We start from the raw sequence: 22,829 nt of genomic DNA, 5'->3' as shown, positions 1-22,829 counted from the left end.
CCAAAAGACCATACCTCATAATAAATGCCTCCATCCCCTTTTTCTTAGCTTTCATTGCTGCGCAGATGCCACATGTTATGGAATATCCCTTTGGTCAGCTGTCCTGGTTGTGTCCCCTCCCAAGAACTGGCCCCTTCTCTGCCTACTGGTGAGGGGAGAATGTTGGAGACACAGCTTTGGTGCTGTGCCATCACCACTCAGCAGTAGCCAAAACACTGGCATGTTATCAACACCTTTCCAGCACCAAGAGGCACCACGGCACCAGGGGAGCTGCCAGCAGGAAAAGTAAATCCATCCCAGGCTGACCCCATGCAACATTAAATCCTGTCCTCTCGTACCTACGGGTCAGCCAGACTGAGTGCAACTGAAACACTGCGGGCAAGGGTAGCAACACTTTTAATGCCTTAAAACACAGGAATGTTGCATAAAGAAAACAAATGTATCAGGCCAAGGATACATAAGCACAGGTTGAAATTGCTGCATTTCACCAGTTGCAAGTTCTTAAAGTGTGTTAAAGTGTTTCAGTAGTTCAGACGTCCTTTCCGTATTTATTTTTTCTCCTGCGTCCACCCATTACACAAGATATTTAATTTAAAAAGTCTAAAAGAGTCCTCAACAAGACCTATTAGAACTCTGGCAATTCAGAAAAAATACCAAGGAAGTTAGATTTTGTTTTCCAAATTTGCAAGAAAATGAAACAAGAAGTTAAATGAATCAAAGACAATATATCACAAGACAAATAACTTGCAACGCACTATTTAAATCAAATGTAGTATTTCACAGGTAAACAGTAACTATCCTAAACTGCATGGAATAAAAGGACAAAAATCTCATCAGTGACACTTTTTTCCCTCCCCCTATTTTAAATATATGATGAAAAGTGACAGAGCCATTGTTTGTGTAGAAACAATGATATGTGCTTGTTAGCTAAGCATGTAATAAAGAGGTTATGGTTTCCCAGCAAGCTGACAGAAATTTAGGTGTCTGAAAAATACATTGCAAGTTGTAGCTATGAGTTTTCATTTCAGTTTCTTCTTTCTTTTCTTTGCCCATGATAACTGAACATATGGAGATTAAGTGTGGGAGTGACATTGTAGATGCCTAATTAATTGCCCTAGAAAATAAAAAATGTTTCTGCATTACCCACAGAGGCAATTTGTCTAAAGTAGTGCCTTATATTATCAAAATTTGGATGTAATATGCAGCCTTTGATGTAAAAACTAAGCAAAAGGCAGAAAAACTAAGAGCCCATCCTAGCCATTAGCAAACATTTCAAGTTGGAGTAGGTAAACTGTGCTGATGTGTATGTGTTCTGGTTACTTCTTGTTGGCTACTGAAGAACTATGAATATGAACAGGTACAAGTAAAATAGCAATGAATTTATAAATAGCCAAATGTTATGGTCAGATAGACATATAGGTGAGTCTTCCTTCTCAACTTTAGCAGAGAATGCTTTCAGGAGAGGTAAGGGTGAAACAGAGCTAAGGGTGGTTTGTTACCCTCATATAGCTCAGTATACAAGGGATTTACTTTCAAGATTTAGGTTTTTATGCTTTTTCAGTTCTTGCCTTATTCTTTCCCTAGCATTTGTTTCCCCATAACATAAACAATCTGGCAGATCATTTTTAGTAAACAATTCCCAGAAAGCTCTTCAGTGCAATGTCACCTACATGATGGGGTTTGTTGGGGTTTTTTCTGAAAAGGAACTGATGGATGTTGCCACTGTACAAGCCCCCTCTCCTAAAGGGAATACTCTAAAGATTTTCAAGCTGCTAGGATAGAAAAAGGTTTTTCATGGACAAAGCTCTGACAACATACAAGGAGACAGTGTCTCTGAAAAACCTCAGAAATATGCAGTGGTCTCTGTCAGATAGGCTGTGATGCTGATGTGACACAGTGCTCCAAACCATTATACTAGTGGTACTGACTACAGATTTGATAAGCAGACATTGCACTACAGATAGGACACTTAAATGACTATGTAAGTTAGTAGAGAGATATTACAACACTGAGTAGTAAAAGACCACATAATTTATTCTATAAGAGAGGTACAATTAAAGGAAGACAACCATCCATCATCAAAAATGGAAACTTGAATTATTGTCCCATAAAGCATCTCATCATTATCCTGCAGAGGCATAGCCCTCATATGTTTATATAGGCTATGAGAGACAACTCATATTTGATTCAAGTCTTCAGAGACATTATTTTTTCTTATGTGTTTTCCATTTCCAAAGGGCAATGCCTAACAAATCAAATGTTTTGGACCTTGCAAACCTGTCATCAAACATCCAAAGTTCAGGAGAACACTTAAGTGGGCATTAAATAAAAGGATAAGAGAATGTGATAAGAGAGTGTTTCACCAAGAAACTGGCAGCAATTCAGTGGACTAAAAAAAAAGACTGTATCACAGAGACCTTTTGCGGGTAAAGCAAATTGTTTAATTGCAAAGTTACACTATCATTAAATAGGGAGTAGCAATTATATCAAACTATACTAATAAAATACAACACTGTTATTAACTTGTAAAATTAAATTTAATGAGTCAACAATATAAAAAACAAAGTGTAAAAACAATAACTAATATCACTTTGTAGATTAGATTTTATCTGTAAAAATTAGGATTGTAAATTTTATTAAGGACATTTGAATTTTTTATATTAGAGAACAATCTGATATTAATGGTGGATGCATATTTCCTTTCATTATATCTTCTCTTTGTCAAAGCAATATTAAACCCATTGTTAGGGTAAATATTAACTATGTAGAACAGCAAAGATCAGAGGAGAAAATAATAAAATGTGGTTATTTTTCTCACAGCATTTATTTGGACTGTAAGAAGCTTTACTCTGCCATACTCATTCTGGCAAATATTGCTTTATTTATTTACCACCTAAACTGGTACTATGTAGCATTTAGATAATTTGCTTTTTTAAAATCTCTTTCACTGAGAATCCATTAGAAGGCTCTTGCCTTTTTAACCACACTAAAAGGTAAGCATATTTGCTTACCAATGTACATAAACATTATTTAAGCTCATCTCAATTCTCATGAAACTTTGATATGTCTTCCACAATTTTCACAAATATTACCTTTTGCTCATTCATGCATTTCATTTTGACAACATAAAGCTCCTCCTTCATCAGGGACATCTGATTATATTTTAATTTTTTTTTTTTGCTTTGTAATCTGATTTATGCATAACAGATATCATAGTATAAGAACACTGTAGAATAATGAAAGTACAAAACACTAAAAATTATTTCTCCTAAGACATTTAATAAACAACAAATATGACAACTATTCTTTAATTATTGGACTAATTAAACAGATCCTCCAGTCATCAGATGAATGTACACAATTTAGAAATAACAATAGAAAAGTAAGCCAAAAGTAGAAAACAGTCAGTCTCTATCACAAAGAAAGAAGCAATACATAACCAGCGTGCAGAAGAAACCTCATGACTCATGTTTAAAAACAAATTGTCGTCATCATCATCATAATAATACCCCAAAACTTGTGCCAGTAAGGCCAAGTGGAAACATACCTTACCATACAGATTATGGTATACAAATATTTGTCTTAAACACTAATAAATTATTTTTGATATATAATTTAGATACACTTGGATGCGTCACACCTCTTATTTCACTGATGGCTCAAAATACAAACTAAAGTAATTGGAACACAGGTGAATGCATTTTATATGATTAATTATTTGTACTTTTTGTTCAGTTAGTTTTTAATTCCTGTAGACTGATAAAGTTACTCTAAAAGCAGCCCTGAAAAATAGGAGATGGCTGTATTGCACCAGTCCACTAATGAATATCTAAGATACAATGACTCAGGAGCTGCTTGAGATCCATTACCTCTCTAATTTCCACTTACTCTTAAAAATTAATAAATGTCTTTCCAAATCTTTATACTCCAATAGGTCAACATATTCAAAGTGCTAGCTGAGTAAGGGTGTGTGGAACCAGGACTTCATTATTTAATTTTCTTCCTTCCTCCCTCCTTCCTACCACTTCATTAAAGAGGTGAGCACTCAGAAAAGTTGTTCATCCTTTCTACCCAGTGGGCCACAGGTAAAAAGTGGGGAAGCTGAACAACAAAATAAGTTGGACTTGCTTGGTGATTTCTATTTTTAAAAACACTTGCTGATCCTTGTAACCCTGATGAAAATGATACACACCATGAGGCTTCAGATCACCATGCTTCTTTGTTGTATTTCAGGCCTGCAATAAAATTGAAATATATTAAGAGGAAAAAAACCAACAAACAATCCTTTTTCTGGTAAGGATGAGGTAAGGTATATGAGTGCACTACTTTAAATTTTCAAAGGACAGGTTGTAGTTTTGGAAATTACTTTTAAATATTGTATATGGAAGATAATGTCTATACTGAGAGATACAGAAACTCCCTGACACAGCACAAGTAATATAATTTTGTGAGTTCCTTTAGGCAGTTTATGTCCTAAACCTGTAAAGGCATGCACAAGTTCAAGTAATCTACATGCCTATTCTGTTTGGAGCTTGCAAAAGAATGACAAGAAAAAAGTCTGATCTAATAAAAGTATAAGATTCGTATTATTTTTAGTTGATATTTATTTAATTAATTTTATTTATTTATTTTATATGATTTATAATTGTTTTTTCTCACATAGCTGTATTTACTTTTGTCAACCATAAACCCAAAAATATAAGATTACATTCCAATGTGGAGAACACATCACAGGGGAAAAGAGAAATGTTGTAGTAAACTATTTAAAAACTACTCCTCAGCCTCAAAACAAAAATTTTTGAGGGGAGACAAAAAATTATGTGATTTTTATCTGTCTCAGTCAACAATGGGAAATTCCACACTCTAAAAGTACTGCAGTATGGGGTAAGAGTATTGTTATAGCTACATCTCTGAATTTCCTGGCATTATGGGTTTAAGAGAGGTGCTTTATCTTAGCTTTACTTGCCTGCCAATTTAATGTTTCATGGAGTTTTTAATCTAATTCAGAAAAGAGGAACAGATCAGAGGAAAAGAGAAAAAAGCCAAACAAACCTTATCTGTACAACACTATCTTTTTTTCTGGCTACAGAGGTCTTAATTTACTCTTGCTGATTTCATTTCTTGTGGTTGAATTCCATCGTTTACCATAAGAGTTCTGGTTTCTTTTGTAAAACAAATAAATAAACAAATGATACAAAAAACAAACAAAAAAACCCAGCAACATTTTGTATGGTTCCCATCTAAAATCATCAGATCCCCTTTTTTTCTAAGATGGCTATTTTTGTTTGTCTTCACAGCAAAACTCAAATGGATAAGGATATATGCATGAGGAAATAAACAGCAATAAAGAAAGGAACAATTTTGGCTTAGGTAGCAAGGTGGATTTTCTAATACTGACAGAACTTATGGTCATTTTACTGTTGTCTTACAATTTTTAAATTTTTGTTTTGCTAATTATAATACTGTTCCAGAGTTTTAGCCAGACATCTTTTCAAATTAGAGTTTCCTTCTAAAGCAAGATCTCTATATGTATATGTATGTTTTTATACTTATTTATACATACCACATCTTTGAGAGGTATTCTTGAGCCTTTTCCAAGTGCTTATATTTCCCTGTAATTTGACAGAGCATCATGAACTTCATCAGAACCACATGAAGGTGGGAGATAGATAAACATATAGTATTTACAAAGATCAAAGCTTTTGACATTTTCAAAACAGGTTGTGATAGTTCTGGCACTTTGACCCTGCAACTTGTATTCTTAAGAAACTCCATGAACCACATCTGTTAATGGACCCACAATCATTTTCTTCCTAAGGCCAGCTGGTCTTGCAACATTTTTAAAGGCCACTACTTATGCTGTCAAGGACATCTCATACAATTACTCCTAACTAGTTTCACAGAGCAGCTGTGGGCTCTTTCTGCTGTCCTGGTGGACAATTCTGCGTGAAGACTTCATAAAAAAGGCACTGCCAGGGCTTGGGGGCTTGAACATGAAAGACACAGAGAAGTGGTTGAACAGTGAAACGGCCCGGTTGTTTTTAACATCAAGCTGAGTGAAGCACAATAAATAAACAAATTTAGCTATTACTGTAGATCTAATATTGAATAGATATAAAAGCCTTTTACATGTGATATTATTTTAAAATATATTTTAGTAATCCAAGATATTTTTACTAAAATAGACATCAGCTTTAGTAATAACTAAGCATGTGCAGCTCTCACTGAATCCAGCATGTCACGAACAAAATATTTTTCTATCTTTTAATGCACTTCTCTTGTAAAACAAACTGCCTTTACTTCTGCCTAACATGTTGTAGCCTGAAGACAACCCACAGCAGTACTGTTACTAGAAGTACCCATAACATGGTATATTCAAGCTCCAATAGCTCAAGACAAGGCTGCCATATTATCCTATTGACAAAAGGGAACTTAGAGGAAAACTCTATTGATCTTTTCTACTGGTAAATAATAGAAATATGGTTTGCGCTATAAAATCTTAGTTAATTTTCTTCATTTTTATGAGTTGACAAGCAACATTTTGAATTATTTTTAAAAGTTTGTTTCTAATTACCTTAATATATATGATTCTATTATCAACTGATAATAGAAACAACACTCAAGGCAAGACTTTCTTCTTTTGACTGCCCATAGTTTCCATTTAAAAACTGCAAGCATACTTGATTTTATATATACACAAATATAAGCATTTTTTAAATACTTTTGCTATAATTTATACTGCTATGGAGAATTATTTGTTTTGAAGCTTTCAGACTAGATACTTTATCTCTACTCCTTTTCATAGATCTCCAAATTTTGACCTTGATAATTGTCAGATCTGTACTTGTAATCTGCAAAAGATTATTCCTGAATAAGTCTTGCAAGCTGAGCCCAGAGGTTTAAACTATTAAAAATGAATGTGAAGTAGGTCATTAGTAATATTCTTCAAAAGCAATTTTAGGTAGGTGGGATGATTTCCTTAGTATCTTGAAACCAGACAAGATGATTTAGAGCTGTATGTGATCAACAAAGTAAACAAATAATAGTTTTTGTCTAAGTTCTGGTAGTTATTTATTATTTGAATTATTAATTTTTGACTAAGGTAGTACAAATAAGGTAGTGCATATTTTCTGAAAGAAATGCAGAATGGGAACTGTTACCTCTAATGACTCTTAAATATTTCAAACTCATCTTGAAAAATTGCCAAGGAGGAGAAATGCTAATGTTTGCTGAAGTAACCCAGCACTGATGAGATCAGGGAGGGTCTACATTTATTCTTTGTAAGACAAATTTTTGTGAGTCAGAAGTGTGAGTCAGATTGGCCAGTGATGTTGATGAGAAAGAGATAGTTTGGTTACTCCTTTTACTTCTTATCTTGGGGAGAGGAGGAAAAAAATTAAGTCCCTTTTTACAATTTACAAACAAGATATTCAGTCAGCGTGAACTGGAATAGGTCACAAAAAGGAGTGAAATCAATGAAGCCTCACAAACTATTTTCAGCTGAAAAGAGGCTTTCAAAGATAAGGCCACACCTTCATCAGATGAGTTAGAAGGCTTAAAAAGTATTATATCTAAACCCACCCAGAGTATCATCAGCCTAATGAATTAACATTTTTATTTCAATCCAGAACTGTACATACCACAATCCCCCAAAAAGACTTCTGTAGTTTGGTAAGTACAATGGACACTCCTATCATTTTGAGTCTTGGGGTGATAGGTGAGCTGCAAGAGCAATGTTTGTCCATACCAAGGACAGGTATTGTGAGTTGATGCTTAAAAGCATTTCCTGGGAAATGAAAACAGTAGCTTATTTTTAACAAATCCTTCTAGCCAACTGGACAAAACTGCTTCCAGTTTCTGCAAGGACAGCCTTGCTTGAAACTTTGGCCATCCTTTATGAATTCAAGAATGGATTTACCATGGGGGAGAAAGTATTAACTCCAAACTGGGGAAGTACTACATAGGAAAAGACACTTCTGTGGAGGTGTCTGGATGCATTTTTAGTAGTTATTTACTGAGTGATAACATACATCCATTCACAGAGAGGCCGCCATGGTAATACTATGTCATCACCATCACCATCTGTGTTCTAATTATTTATGCTTATCATGAAAATCTTCATGAATGTTTCTTTTTTTTCCCCGTGTTCTTTATAGATGTGTTATCCTACCAAGCTCTATTTCCCCCTTCTCTCTCATGCCTGCTTGAATTTCTTTAACTGATCAAATTTTTCATCAATTCCAGGATTTATGCTTTGTTGTTTTGTTGGTTTTTGGGTTGGTTTATATTTGTTTGTTTGTTTGTTTTTAAATTTTCATGTAGACATCCTGCCCTTGCTCAGGATGTCCTTTCCACTCTTTCATCAGCTTTAGGACTGCTGAGCTGCAGAGGTGCTTGAAAAGAACAGGTAAAGCAGAAACAGCTAATATATGAAGTCCAGTGTATCTTTTTCTGATATATTTAATATACAATATACATGAAAACCGATTTGTGTAATAACTGTTACTCCTTGCAATTCTTTGTTTATTCTTTTAATCTTTAACCCTCCAGACCCTGCAGTATAACAGTAGAACATAAAACATAAATTAATGAAAAAAAAAAAACAAAAACCAAATGATCCAAAATTGTTGAGAAAGAAATTGAATAGAGAAAATAAAATCAACTATTTGAAATTATCATATGCATTATCAAAAGGAAGCGCATTATGCACCAATCCTGAGTTCCCAGAACAGTCAAGAGGAAGAATTTTGAGCTGATAAAAATGCAAATGTTTACAGATAGGCCTCTTTCCTAAGGGTGGGGTGGAGGATTTCAGGATGAAATGGAAATACTGTTTTGTTACACAAGGTTATTGCTAGGCTGCATGGGTGAATGATAGAGCAATTTGGTCATTGTGCCATCTAAGGATGAGTGAGTGGTCTATTGTTTTCCTATCTAGGTGGCTGTTTAGTGTTTTAGGCAACAGATTGATCTTTTAGAGTGCCTCAAACAATCACAAGATGTAGCCTCCATGGCCTGTTAGGAACGAGCTCAGGGCATGCCAGGAGCATGGAAAACAGGAGTCTTCTCATGGTGGACTGAAGAGATTAATCAAAAGTAGTACTGAATTAAGAATGTTAACTGGGAGATGTGTACCTGTACAGAAACATTTGGTTCTGCAAAACCTGTGGAAGCTTAAGACACTCATATTTCCTTGCTCACACAAATATTCCCCTAATTTCTCATTATTTGTCTGCGCTCTCCACTTCCATCCAATCTAATAAACTGACTGAGTTTGAACAGGATCAGCATTAGCAAAACAGTCAACAGTTTTGATAAAGTTAAGATCTATACACGAACTATGAAAAGCCTGTTTTCTCTCTTCTCAGAACAAGCTCATAATGGTATTTTGCCAAAAGTCCCCTAGTTAATACAGGATGGTGAGGTGGGCATTTAGATCTGATCACCTTAATAATTTTTGACCGAATATTGTAATGATCCAAATACTCTAATTCTTACCCTTTAGTTAAAAGTCTCATAGTAAGTAGATTAGATATAGGCAATCTACTTATATTTGCTGTGACACATTTTCTGTGTCTATTAAAATGTTTGATGCTTGTGTTGTTAGCATGTTGGTGATGGAATAAGCTGAAGTACTGGCACTGATTCATCAAATCTGGCCTTTCCAAATGGTCTGCAAACCACTGTGAATTTTCTTTAAATGGTACTGTTTCTTCAAAAGTTAAATGAAAGATTTCCAGAAATATTCCTTTCTGCATCTTGGTTTTGCTTGCTTTATACTATTGGTGACCTACATTATAGGGAATGCTTTCTGTTAGTCAATTATATGTCCTAATCTTTAGAAACAGCAGGAGCACCTTTTTTTTTTCACAAAAAGAAAATAAAATTTAAAAAATCATGAAGCATGTTGGATACTGAGTATTAATTTGGAAAAATTTTAAGTCCTCAGGGAGAAGATTCTGTGGAGATATAAGAAATTTCTCCTTATTTCCAGTCAATGTGTTGCATGTTTTTATGCTATCCCTGTGTATCAATGAAGAGGAACATTAAGTGACTATTGTGTGCCTTGAAAAATGTATCCACTTAGAGAATTCTATTATAAAAGATAATGATGATATTTACCCCTCCCACCTTTGCTTCCTTCCTGTGAAGAAAATAGGATATTATTCCCATTTCATAGAAAAAATACTGAAGCATAACCTACCTGCCTCCCCTCAAGACAAACGGAAGCAGGTACAGACATGTACCCAAACTGTATTACTTTAAACACATAATCTCCTTCTTAGCTGTACCAAAGCTAATTTTATCTGCCCAAGAGCCAGGAGATATGACAGAAATGTGCAGAACACATCTGCCAGTCTTACAAAGCTGTATTGAGAAATGCAATTTCCAAGTGCCTGGGGAAGGAAACCTCAATGAGCTACAGCCATAAGTGCAGAGGAGGATGCTGAACTGCAAACAGAATGCAAGAGAATTTGTTTCATATATGTTCAGATAGATTTATATTCTCCTTCTGGGAAGAAATTCAAGAAATCTCCTGAACAGAGAAGAGGAATCCAAGCAGTCTGCAGGATTGCTTACCTCATTATTTTGATTTTTCAATTGACCTCTAGATATGGAGAGGTAAGGTTGTATTTTTAGCAACATTCAAAATGGGCAGGAGCCATTTACTGCTCACAGTCCCTTTTGATCGCTTCTCTTGAGCAATGAGAAAAATGTAACAGACATTCAGGTAAGAAAGAGACAATGAACCTCAGGCAAGCCATAATAATAGCGTAGTTCGAATGATTTATTTATTTGCCAGTCCTTGTGGGCTGCTTTATGCTGACTTCATCCTGTTGCTTTAACCCTCTAGGCTCTGCATCATCTCGGATCTGCGACTGTAGAGCTGCATAAGCTTCTCCATTCATTTCCTTTGCAGCACTAGGATTTGAACGATAACGAAGGTAAATCAGGGTATTTATGGCAGGCTCAAAGAACCTGACAGCCTGGGATGCAGCTGGCCAGTCACTCGAGCAAGATGTCCAACAGAGAAGAGTGGAGGATGTCAAAACACAGCTCAAACCCACACACAAATAGGTTATAGAATGATATAGTTTATGGATGAGTATTTTTCGTTGGGGGGAGGGGGCGGTGGGAGGTCTACTGCACTGGAAGAGAACTGAAATCAGGGTTTTCTTTTCCAGTGTAATTCCCAGCCCTGTTATTCCCTTCCAGCGTCTCCCCGGACAGCTCACTCGGGCTCAAACCTTGATAACCCCATTTGTTTTTCTTTCTCCAATCAAAGAGCCTTCGGCTAGAGACCGAGAAGCGCTGAACACCTGCGGCCCCCACACGTTCCCCGTTCTCCTGAGGGAGCTGCCAGGGTTCCCCGAGAGGCGGACACGCCTGACGGGAGGCTGGATCCGGAGCTCCCTAATGCCCACCGTCGGCAGCGAGCGACACGCTGGTTCCTGCCTCTCCGGACCCGCCAGCGGCCCCACGCAACAGGAACCTCCTGCTGCAGCGCACCCCGGCAGACACAGCGGAGCCTCGCCCAGGCTCCACCGTGCTTCCCGCGCCCGCTGCTCAGCAGCCGCCAGCGGCTCCACCGGCTGCTCTCGGGAGGGGGAGGCCGTGGGGCGACACCGCGCCTGCCCCGGCGGGCCCGGCACTGCGCGGCGCCCCCGCGCCCCCGGGGGCAGGGCAGGACCGCGCCCCGGGCGCCCGGCGGTCCCTTAGGGCGCCTCCCCCGACGGCACCGCCCCCGGGACGGCTCCGGCACCGGGCACGGCCCCCGCCCACCGGGGCAATAGACGCGCCCCGGTCCGGACGGTGGCCGCCCCCCCTCGTGGGACCGCGGCCTCTCCCGCCGTCGGGGGATCTCCGCCCCTGCGCGGCAGGCCGCGTCCCCGCTGGCGGCGGCCCGCGACCCGCGGGCGGAGGGACGCGACGCGACACCTCGCCCCGCCCCCGCCCCGCCCCGCGGGAGCCGCTCGTGGCAAAGTCACCGACCCCCGAAGCCCGCCGGGCTCCATCAAACGCCGCGGCCCCGCCCGCCGACGTCATGGAAACAAGCGCGTCAGCCTCCCGCCCGCCAGTGGCGGCGGCGGCGGCGGGCGGGCAGCGGCGCGGGGCTCCGCCTCCGCGGGCGCCGTGCCTACCGGGGCCCCGCCTCCGCCTCCCCCATTGAAGAGTCCGCACGTCGAGACCCCCCTTTCCTCGGCCGAGAGAGGCGCCCCGTCACGTGGCCCGCACTCCGCAGGCGGCGAGGGAGGCGGCGAGGACCGGTGGCCGCGGCGCCGGGAGAGGAGGGGGCGACGGGCGCGGGCGAGTGAGTGACCGCGGCGGGCAGGCGGGCGGAGGCGGGAGGCGGGCGGATCGCTGCGCTCCGCCCCGCCCTGCCCGGTGGCGCCCGGCTCCTGTAGCGGTTGCTCTGCGGCGCAGGGGCTCGGCGGCGCGCTCGGCGCTGCCCGGTGCGTGCGGGGGAAAGGAGGCGGGCGGGCCCCGGGGAGCGGCGGCGGCGGCGACGGCGGGAGCGCCCGCGAGGAGGGCGAATCGCTGATTCCTGCCGGTGAGGCGACGGGGGCGGGGCGGACGGTCCGCGCCCCCCCCTTCCTTCCCTCCCTCCCTCCTTCCTTCTCCTCCCCCAGCTCTCCCCGCGCCGGTGCCCCCTCCCTCCCTCCTTCCCTCCCCAATTCGGTCGCCGCTTCACCCCCCCGCCCCCTCTCCCGCCCTCCTCGCGCGGCCGCAGGGCGGGGGCGGCGCGGCGGGGCCGGCCGGCCGTGGGCAGGGCGGGGAGCGCGGGGACCTTGTGCGCTCGGCGAGCGAACGAGCGGGCGGCGTCAGGTTTACGGGCGCCTCGTCCTGGCCCCCGACCGGCGGCCGTGTTGGCCCCACGGCGCAGAGGTAAGCGCGGCGGCGGCTCGGGGCGGTTCTCCTCCCGGCTGGCCGACCGGGGCGGGCAACGGCGTGGTGGCAGGTGCAGCGTTGCTCCGCTCCCGCCGCGGGGCTGCGAGCCGTGGCCGGACTCCCTCGGTGGGGCGGCGCAGCCGGAGGGGCTTGATGCTGGGCTCCTGGGCTTTCGCCGGTTCTCCCCGCAGGTAACCGGAGCATGCACCTGGCCGCCACCCTGCAGCCGGGGCACGGCGTGACCTTGAGGGCAGCGAGTGCGGGTCCGAGCCGCCGCGGGAGCGCACCGCCACACCGTCGGGGACCCCGCGGCTGGACACGGCCGGCACGCCACGGCCCTGCAGGCTCCTGGCGGGCGGGCGCGCTCACGTCGTGGATTAAGGTGGTGCTCGGCCCCGCCGCCCGCCGGGTTAAGTAGCCGGGATTAGCCCGCTGCGGCAGCACGACACCGACATCCCGGGCACTTCGCCGCCCCGCGGGGGCTGGGAGCCCAGCACCCGCGCGGCCTCGCCCGCCCGCTGCGCCCCCAGGGCGGTGTTTTTGGCCACGGCTGAATCTTGCCCAGCTTTCCGTCGGAGCTGACGGGCTGGTTTGATTTATCGATGCCTAGCCGGGCTGCTCATCGACCGGCGCGGACGAGGAAGGGATGCGGCGCTACTTCGGGTGCCGGGAGAGCGAAGCCCTCGCGGGCGTTTGGCCGCGGGTGAGCCTGTCACCGCGCGGGGCCGCTTGGCGGTGGGAAGCGCCTCTAACGGCGGTGTCATCCTCGTCCCGGCGGTGCGTGTAACCTTTGGCTGCTGCACCACGTGAGTTTGGGAGCGGGCCGGAGCCTCCGCCGGGGATGGCTGGCCGGTGCCGAGCGCGGGAGGCAACGCTCGCCGTGGGAAGGAGTGGGGTGGGTGTCCACGCCGCCGTCTGCCCTGGCTTCCTGCCGAGCCCCATGGTCAGTCGTTAGAGGCTGAAGTCGGAAGGACTTAGGATTTCGAGAGGAAGATCTCATGAAAAGCGGTCTGTTGTCCCCGGGAGTGTTTTCTTTAGAGGGGCCGTGCGAATCGTGTTCGCCAGGGGCAGGAAGGGGCTCAGCCTGAGCACGGGGAAGCGTTTAGGAACGGAGAGATGTGGTTGAGTCTGTCCCAGGGCTCGCAGCCTGAGGGGCAGTGTATTAGTTCAGCTGTAATAGGCGGCTATGTAGTGCTGTGCACGATCCATACTCCACAAATTCTTTTTTACGTTTGACTTTTTAAAGGAGCTGATGACGAGAGACATGAACAGAAACAAAATTTTGTTTTTTTTTTTCCTTGTCATTTTAAGATCCACATTACAGAAACCCTTAAGTACTTGTTATATATGGCATTCATACATTTATAACTTCAGTTGTTGAGGCTTTCTTCTCAAGGTCTGTTCAGAAGGAACTAGTGACAGTACCTTATGCTGTGTCTGAAACCGACATTCTGAGAATGTTTGCTGGTATCTCGTCTCATAGTGCTTGAGAGGTGACTGGCTAGGTGATTATTCAAATCATGGCCCTTCTTAGAAGTCAAGTTCCAAGCCCACTGTACTTGTGAAATATCTTCATCATTAGTGGCTGGCAATCTTGACTTCCTGGGGAATGAAGTGAGCGTGCATTTGGAAAACTACCAAAACTACTGCCTGTAGGAAAGCTGCTGCATCTCTATAACATTCCTGGGTCCTAATGAATTTGGGTTAAAACAATGTATTTTGGTACTTGGAAAGGTGTTGGTTAGATAACGTGCCAATTCCTTGGTTCATGATACTGTGTGTTCAGAAGGTGGTAGCTGTAGCTATAGCCAGGGCCATTTTTTTTTTTTCAGCTGTTTGTTGGCACTTTTCAAGGATTTCTTCCAAACACCACAAATTGTGAATTCCAATAGAAGTAAACTTGTGTATCTTTAAACCATTGGCTCTTCTGGCAGGAATAGCTTCCAATGTACTAGGGCTTTAATACTTATGGCATAATGAATGGAAACTCTTGGTGTCAGTGGAAAAAGTGGTCACTGAATTCAGTGAGAAAAAAAACTCATACACTTCCATGTGAAATTTTCGGTCTGGAAGAGCATCATTGTGTGGTTCGGTTTATTGCTGCTCCTACTGATGATTATGGTAACTGACCCAGGCTGAGTTAGCTGAAGGAAATGTGAATCCTGTCTTGTGTACAGATACTTGCAGGTTTTCCCAATCAATGTTACCATGTCAGTGCTAAATCGCAACATTATTAATTCTATCCACTCAAAGAAAAACGCATGGAAAGCCATGTGGATCATTCAAATTATGCAAGTCAAAACTAATTTTAAAGGGAATTGTGGATGTACTATTTGTAAGCACACATACTGTTACTTTTGCATATGAAGCAAATGGTTTCGGGAATTTAAAGCAGAAAACAAGACTTCTGTCACATTAGCATTGAGTAAACTGTACCGGTTTCTTACACAAAGTTGCATTACATACAGATAATGGCACAAGGAAAGGGTCCCCATTCATGTAACACATATTCGGCTAATAATCTGGGGGTAATACTGCAAATTGAAATCCACTGTAGTCTAAAGGAAGAGTCTCTTTTAGAAAGTCACTCTTTTGTGGACCACAAAATATAGAGAATTTCTGTCAGCTGTTAAAATTGCAAACATCTAAATTGTTTTGTAGAAAGCTTCAAAGGAAATTCAGAGACTTGAAAGTGTCCTGTAGCAAAGGCACAAAGGGCTAGTAATTACTTCTATTATCTTTATTTTTATCTGTTTGAATTTATTTGGAAAGAAGAAAGTGATAAATGGGAGGTAATAATGAGATTACACTAGGAAGGAAGAGACATAGGCTGGATCTGCTAAAATCACCTCAAAAACACATGCTTTGGAAGAATAACTTCACCAACATTTATGATTTTAGAGCTGGGAACTTACTATTAATTGACAAGTTCAAAATGAATTTGGCAAAACAGCAACATGCCATAGCAAGAAATTCTCCCTTGACATGAGGGTAGACAAGATAACCTAAAGTATCTTCTAACTCGAATTTCTTCCATTAAGGTAGACTAAATATTAATGGCGTTCTTTACCACTGAAATGTGACCTCACTAATGTCTTTCAGTGTTTGAACTCTTTATTTTTATATGTTTTCTTCTGGTTTTAAAGAGAAAAGAATACTAGTATAAAAAGGGATTCACATTTTATTTAAAGGTGAAGTCAGGTTTCAGTTAGCAACATTTAATGCAGAATAGTGAACAGCTATGATTAGTCTTGTGCATTTAAAAGTAAATATCTTTTGAGAAATAAGGAAGACTACTTGAATCTATAGATCTGTGTTCTAGAAATGCACTCTTTATTACAAAAGGGTCAATAAAATTGCAGTAAGAGCCTTAAATCTGTATTATCTACTTGAATTAAGTAGCAATAATAAGACTTGTTAAAAGTTGCAGTTCAGGAGATAAGGATCTTTCTCTATAGAGTATTTTAATTAAAAAGTAGATAACATCTAGGAGTTGCAGAATTGTGTCTAAAAAGCTAGGATTTGCTCTGCCTACTGGCTTTCTAGAGTGTGCAAGTCTCCAGCAGATTTCTTGGCTTTTTCATTCAAAACGGTTACATTTTCTCTGAAGACATTTTTATTTCTTGCAAAATTTAACAGGTCGAAGGACAAGGGAGGCAGGAAAGATGAGGTGATACTGTTGCTGGTTCGAAAGAAAAAGTGAACCTATGATACTTTATGTTGAGGATGGGTATGTCTCAGGAGCATTAAGATTTACTAATTTGTTCAAAATAGCTTGCCTTTATAAAGATGGGATTCCTCCTCTTTTCAATACCTAATGTTAGTGTTCTCCTAACTTAGGTGCAGTTAGCTGGAAAGACCATGTTCATTAATTTAATAGCAGAGTGATAAAAAGTAAGATTTTTTTGTTCATGAAGCCCTCCAAACCTCTCTTAATGGATGTGAAAAATAAAAATGTGTTCAGCAGTTTCACACAGAAGATGTAAGCAATGATATTGAGCTGTATAGAATGCAGATTTCCAGGAGGTGATATGTACAATGAAATCAACAGGCAAAATATTAGACTAACCCACCTTGGAACAGTTGCGCCTACTCAGACAGAATGTAATTTCTACACAGACACATGGTATTGTCCAGTTTGTCTTTTATTTTGAAATTATTAGGCTTTCAAATACAGTTAATGAAAATGAATTTCTAGTTTTCATGACAGATTTCACTCAATATGAGCAGTATCTTTGAAGGAGCTGTCTGTTCAAGCTATTGGTACTCCAGTAGATGTTATGAAAATTATTTCTGCTGCCACTTATAAATCTTGCTCTGACAGATGACAGCAGGAGGTGTTATTAGTTTAATTTTGGTGAATTGCAAAGTAGGTATGAGGCTTTCTCAATTGGTATTTCAAAGGTCTCGTGGGAGAAGAAATGTAAGGAAAATGTAGGAGGCATTTAATAAATAAATCAGAAATAGCTTTGAAAATAAATATAACTTATTTTTTTGTCCAGTAAGAGATAATATGTAATTGCTGTTACAGAGTAGACAAATAACATTTGCCTTGACTTTGAAGGGGAATGGACTGAAAAAGAGAATATATTCCTCCTTTCTGGTGCTTGCAACTGCACTGTGCAGTTAGAGTGCATAGATCCATTTTGAGGATGACATTTGGTAAACTAGTGCTGGTCATTAAGTCTGGCTGGTTCTGCCACTTACAGCATGACTGGTCTCAGCACTAGCAGTAGGTAGCCCTGGCTTTTTGCTGGCTATAATCTGATGCTGCTTTGTAGATGAGAGTTAGGTAGTTTTCTGCATGGCTTCCTATTTGCAGTGGACTTCAGTGCTTTGCATGTCTCATTTTTCTTAATATTGTTTATGAGCTGGATGTTGCCTTAATTCCCAGTGAGCACAGGAAACACCATGTTCTTAAAACACACTTCTGAGAGCCTATCACTTGTAATCTGCTACCCTCACTTGTGCCCTTATATTCACAGAAAGATAAGGTAGCAGCAGGGAAAACAACACTATTGGTTTCTCACCACTTGGTGTACAGTGTCTGGTCCTGTACAGAGGAGGCCCAGGATGTACCATGCTCGGCACAGTTGATAGAAGTAAACCCCAACTCAAGGCAGGAAAGATGATTCAGCCTGCTCTGCTTTAAGCAACTATCTAACTCCTGGGACACGCCCCAAGGGTTATACTGCTGTGCTCTTTTCCTGCTTATGTTGTCATTAAAACTTAAACTTTCATATTAATTTAAAGCTTTTTGAATCAAAGATGAACTTAATCACCTTTACATGACATACACCAGTGAAAGAAACACAAGTGTTCTTCAGTGAAGTGTTACAGATGTGTCCTAATGTAGAACTTTTTCTGCACTTGTTATTTGACCAGTGACTGGTGACTTATCTGCATGGCTCTTTCAGGATTGCCCCTGTGTATCTGCAAATACAAGGAGCTGTTGCTTGTGGTGTGTATTTTGGCTTCTGTCTAGATTTTAAATAGAACAACTGGTGATTCCATATGGTGCTAGGAGGAAGATCATTAGCTGTGTTTGGTGGAGTTTTTCCACTGTAGAAAGAAACAACCATAGTGCTATGGTCTTTATTGAAATAAGGAACTTAAGCCACTAGCAATAAAGAAGTCTTGCAGCTACAGCACACTTTTTAAAAAGATTGTTGCAGAGTGTTCTAAAAAGTTGAAGGTGGTCACTGTGACTCTCCAAAAGCTTGGAAAATATTTGGTTTTGTATGGAAGGTATTTCAAGACATAGAAGTCTTTTAAGTACCTATCAAAAGATGTGTTAGTCACTTCTGTTAATATGTTTGATGCTTTTTTTAATATTCCAAAGTTTTACCAGACTCTTATGATGGCCTTCTGAAGCTGCTGGTTGGTCAGCATAATCCAAGAGGCTGAGGACAGAGAGAGCATAATTTGTAATTGCCTATTTGGCTTGTCACTGTGAGTGCAAAGTTTCATGGGCAGGCTGAGGTGACCTCATGGCTACTTGCATTTCTGTCTTAGGCTAACTGCACTAATTCCCCCCTCTTTTGTGCCATCTCTGCCACTTTGAATCTACTCAGTGCACCACTAGATGGTTTGTTACACAATCTTTGTGCACAAGCTAGTCTCTCCAAGGTGAGAAGCGAGGCTCACATGAGGAAAGCAACATGAATCTTTGGATTGGTGGTTGGGAATGTTCCTCCTTGTGCAGTAGTCATGTGAAACCATTCCCTGGAGAGTATTAACCTTTCCACATGGGAGAACTTGAAGTTATTGTTTTGACAGTAGATGGGAGAGTGGTTTGAGTGCCAGTTTTTAACTAAAGATGTTCCATAAAAGTATATTTGGGTTTAAAAAACACAGGAATTATGTGCCTAGGTGGTTTCTGATACAGTGGAGTAAAAGAAATTTTGCTTAGTTGAGCATCCAGACTTACTTTCTAATGTTTTTACATAGAGAAGACTGAGTTGATAGTAACAATAAATGGGTAGTTGATAGTAAAGGGATGAGTTGATAGTAGCAATAAATGGGTGACAGGTATGGTTAGCCCTTACTTAAACTGTTTAAGAAAGGGTGGTATTTTTTAATCTCTTCTGGTTATTTAGATGGAGCAGATAGTAGATCAGGATCTTAATATGCATATTGAAAAGGAGTTTTTTTATTTCCATCCAGATGCTACTGCTATCATCATTGATATTGCACATCACATTGCTTTATGCTGCTTGGATCTGCCAGTTTTTCTTCACTTGGGAATGAAACTGGTGCAGAACTTCATGAAGCCTATGGAACATAATGCAAATCAATACTTAAATTAGGGCAGTGTCTACCAGCCTCACTCAGTTGAGGTTGTATGAAACATGAAATGATTTAAACCGGCTGTCAGGGTCTGTGCCAGATGGCTTTCAAATATGCATAGTTGAGACTGACAGCTGGAGAGAGTAGGGAAGGTGATTTACCACTGCTAGCACAACTGCTTTACTTCTGCTTTATTAATAACGTAAATCATTAGTTTGTTCACCTACTTCTGCTCTGAAATCTGTGTAGTTAACATTGACAGTGATTTTTCTTATTCTGCAATGAGCTTGCTTTGCATAGTGAAACATCTTGACATCTTCAGAGTCTGCTTTCAGATGCATTTTGATAATAGGTAGATCTTGTTGTGGTGATCGCAGATCTAAGGATTTGTTCCTAAATTGCAGCTCTATTTCTTGAGTGAGTTAAAAGAGATTTGGGAATAAAGGTCTAAATTCTCTAGGATTTGAGAAAGGTGTGGTTTCTTTCTCTGGATTTGTGTGTAGTTGTGTTGTTTACTGGTAGTGGAGGCACTAACTTAGTTGAGTTATCCTTTATGTAGAGTTACTCTGCAATGCATAACAGGTTATGGGAACCTTTTGAAAGAACTTTGGTACAAGCAGACACATCCAAAATTAGATGCCAGCATATAAAGCAGTATTACATGCTAAGTAACATGTGAATGAATATTTTGTGTATGGCTTCTTTTTTTCTTGTTGATCCTGGTATTGCTGGGCACTGGACAGCAGCTCCTCAAACCATATTAGCAATATGGTTTAGAAAAAGTTGTCTTGATTGTGAGAAGTCTGACACCCTAAAGCTGTGTTGTGCTATGTTCTAACACAAGAAATTGGTTTACCAGATGGAAAAATACAAGGGATGTATGCTTGTAAAGTTTCCAAAAACTTTATATGTTTTTGGAAGATAGTTGTAACGTTCTTGACAGATGAACCTCTCCTTACAAAACTGCAACACCTGCAACACTGAATTTGCATAGGTTCAAAGCTTTATATTTATCTTCTATTAATAATCAAATCTAAGGCTACAGAAATTCTTATGGAGGATAAGGTTGTATATGTAACGCTGGGCAAAATGCTTTGAACTGGACAAAGTTAATACATGTTACTTTGAGGCAGCAATTTTAAATTTTAGGGATTATAAAACAGGCGAATTTCAAGCTCCTCATGGGGAGTGCTCAAGGCCCCTCCTGATCATTACTGAGCTGACAAAGTAAAAACACTTCTGATGGGCTTTCCCCTTCACTGTCACAGTTGGCAGTAGCTGAAAATGGTGACATGGTTTTAGGGCTACTGCATGGCCTAGATTCCTGCAGTGAGGGTGAACAGGAGAGCTGAGGTTGGTTGGCACCTGTACCTATAATCTACCATGGGGATGAGGATGCCTGTAGGAAAGGTCTTGGTCACCCTGCAGGATGGGGAGCCTGAGCCAGTTGCAAGGCTCTCCTGTGCTGGCAAGGACTGGCCCATGATGGCCACTATGAGCAAGAGTGTGACCAGTGAGTTTTGCCTTTAGCCATGCTTGTGAGGCAACATCCAAAATTGGTGCCTTGTTTTGCACCTCTCCTGAGGGTTGATGGTGGTATGTGGAGAGAAGTAGAGTGATGTGGATTTGTTTGACCTGGAAGGGGGAAGGCTAAAGAGGGACCCTGGTGATGGTCTGTAGTGGGGCCTTGCAGGAAAGGTGCAGCTAGGCTGGTCTTCTTCCCAGGATGAGTGTGGGGGTGTGGAGAAGGGCTTCCATGATTGACTTGAGCTGGTGAAGCCTGTGCTGGCTGGAAGGGACAGTCCCTGTCACTGTGACCTTCAGGAGGAACCGCTGGTATTGCTGCTGTCTTACTTGTCACCGCTTCTCATCTAGGGCTGTCCCCTGACCTTGAGGTCAGGTGAGCGGCAGTGCTGGCGCAGGGCTGTACCTTCTGGCAGGAGCACAGGCTTGGGTATTCCTAAACTAACTGTGAAGCCACATCCTTCCTCCTGCTCTGACATGGTAGTGCAGCTGCTTGATATGTGAGTTCAGCCCAGCCGACTGTGCTTAACTTTGGCAGAGCAATCCTGGCCACTTACATAAGCGTCTTAAAAAACTGAAACAAGTCACTCTGGGTTGCTTCTGTTGCTGAAGCGACGCAAGCACATCTAAGATACTTGTGACTATTTTAGATCGTGTCCTAGGTGGCTAAATTTAATATTTTTATATATATGTTTTAATTTATCCATTGCCTAATTACAAAAAGTGTCTGAAGTGCCTACCTTAGAGGTAGGTGTTCAGTTTGGTAAGGTGAATCTTGCATGTGATGGAAGGAATGTAAAGTTTTAACCCACAAAATGCACACAGGCTTCAGAACTTGAGATGGACCCTTCAAGTGGTGAAAACAGGTGATGGGGAAGAGCACAATTTCAACACTGACTTTTAAAAAAAGCTCTTGCATCTGCTGCATGCTATTACCAATTATTGAAGTACTAAATCGTGGGGAGTGATTTATGCTAGAATTAGTAGTTGTTCAGTTCTGTACTAAATGCAACAGTTTCAGGTTAAAAACTGAGATAACAGCAAGCATCTGTAGATCCTTAAAGGCAGCTGTAGTAATGCTAAAGTATGAAATTCTGGGGGATTTGCTGTAGAAACTTCACCAAGAGGAAGGATGCTCATGTTTCAAGGGGCTTTTCAGCCCTTTCCTCCACACCCTACTTACTTTATATAAATGGATCATGTATCTTAACTTGCTGATTAGAATCCTAATGTCAACCTCTCAAATATGAAGTGTGTTATGAACATAGTTGGGAGCTTAGCAAGGCTCTAGTTGCCGGATGAATTAGAATTTGTGGTATATTTCCTGCGAGTATGGTTTCATATTTGCTTCACCCAAGCAGGTTCAGTGTAGTTCTGTGCCTTGTTTCGAGTTGGCACTGGCATTGGATTATCTGTGTGGTGAGTCTAGTTAGATAACCATTCTGCTGGAAAAAAAAGTCATTTTTTACTATCTATATAAGACTTAATGTATCTGTAGGAACTTCACTGTTGTCACAAGAGACTACAATAACTTGGGTAAGTAAGGAATGATCAGAGTGGTTGGTATGCATCCTGACACTTGAACGTCACTATGTTTGTGATGGAAGAAGCATGGCTTTCCTTGC

General features: G+C 41.6%; 1 protein-coding gene and 1 long non-coding RNA gene across 8 annotated transcripts in view; one reads left to right on the top strand and one right to left on the bottom strand.

The window, feature by feature from the left end:
* Positions 1 to 10,224: 10,224 nt before the first annotated feature.
* LOC144246326 (uncharacterized) lies at positions 10,225 to 12,090 on the bottom strand. Its single transcript, XR_013340021.1, has 3 exons — positions 11,995 to 12,090; positions 10,582 to 10,923; positions 10,225 to 10,452 (listed from the first exon to the last, which is right to left on the bottom strand). It is a non-coding gene; the product is annotated as an uncharacterized LOC144246326 (long non-coding RNA).
* The window catches only part of ATP2B1 (ATPase plasma membrane Ca2+ transporting 1), a 61,748-nt gene continuing 49,777 nt past the window's right edge, over positions 10,859 to 22,829 (top strand). Inside the window, exon 1 of one of the 7 annotated variants that reach the window (XM_077783554.1) lies at positions 10,859 to 10,946. The gene's annotated coding sequence lies outside the window, so the exon portion shown is untranslated. Of the gene's footprint in view, positions 10,947 to 12,150; positions 12,314 to 12,439; positions 12,554 to 12,747; positions 12,889 to 12,943; positions 13,083 to 13,674; positions 13,698 to 22,829 lie in introns of those variants that run through there. The other 6 variants (XM_021528004.3, XM_021528003.2, XM_021528011.3 and 3 more) reach the window with 6 other exon arrangements.

Source organism: Lonchura striata, chromosome 5 (genome assembly GCF_046129695.1).
Source record: "Lonchura striata isolate bLonStr1 chromosome 5, bLonStr1.mat, whole genome shotgun sequence".
In the NCBI taxonomy this organism is placed as follows: Eukaryota; Metazoa; Chordata; class Aves; order Passeriformes; family Estrildidae; genus Lonchura; species Lonchura striata.
Note: the sequence above shows the minus strand (reverse complement) of the source record. Positions and strands in the feature narration are given on the sequence as shown.